This window comes from Marmota marmota, unplaced genomic scaffold, assembly GCF_001458135.2.
Source record: "Marmota marmota marmota unplaced genomic scaffold, marMar, whole genome shotgun sequence".
In the NCBI taxonomy this organism is placed as follows: Eukaryota; Metazoa; Chordata; class Mammalia; order Rodentia; family Sciuridae; genus Marmota; species Marmota marmota.
This window is the reverse complement of record NW_025999863.1, coordinates 4,912,443-4,913,270: the sequence shown is the minus strand read 5'-3', so window position 1 is coordinate 4,913,270 and position 828 is coordinate 4,912,443.

The following is an 828-nucleotide window of genomic DNA, read 5'->3' as shown; positions in this document are numbered from 1 at the left end:
AACGGGACAGGAGGGACAGCAGGTGAGAGGGTAAAAGCAGAGGGCCTTAGGGACACCCTGGAGCAGAGAACATGAAGGAATGGAGCCTAGAGGAGCAGCGAGGTCATGTCAGAGGGGGCCACCAGAATCCTAGGTAGGGGGCAGAAGTGGGCATAGGCCCAAGGGTGGAGAGGAGAAAGCCTGGCAGATGTGGGGAGTCGGGGAGGAGATGACCGCGGTCAACATGGGGGACGCTGCCCATGCTGCTGTTGCAGTCAGCACATCTCTTTTGGAGCCTGGGGTTCTACATGGGTCTGAGAGAAGGGGACGGGGGCTTGCATCAGACCAGACCTTTCCCAGGTTGCCCTCTTCAAAGCCAGGCTCCAGTGCAAGGACCCAGGCACCCTTGACAGAACTCCCTTCCTGCCACCGCTCCTTTCCCACCCCTTGAACCTGCACTTGACCTTCCCACTTAAGCCCCACCCCTGTGTAGAGCCACCTTCTCCAGACTCCTGGACAGAAGAGGGCTTTCCCGGCTCACTTCCTCCTCCCTCTGCCCCCTGCCCCTTCCCTGCCGATTCAACCCCCTGGACCTGGCTTCTGCCCTCAGGTTCCCAGCCTCCCCTCCACACATCTGGGGCCTGTAGGAGCCTGGGCTCTCTGCCCAGCACCACCTCCTTCCCCCTGGGGTCTCCGTATACATGGACAGGCCTCACCTCACCCCTTGACTGCTTCCATATATCTGAGGACTGTTACCTGCTGCTGCCCAGGCTCTGGGTCCCACTCCCCCACCACCACCAAGGATCTTTCATAATCCTCAACATCTTGCTCCAAACCTCCTGCTCCTCC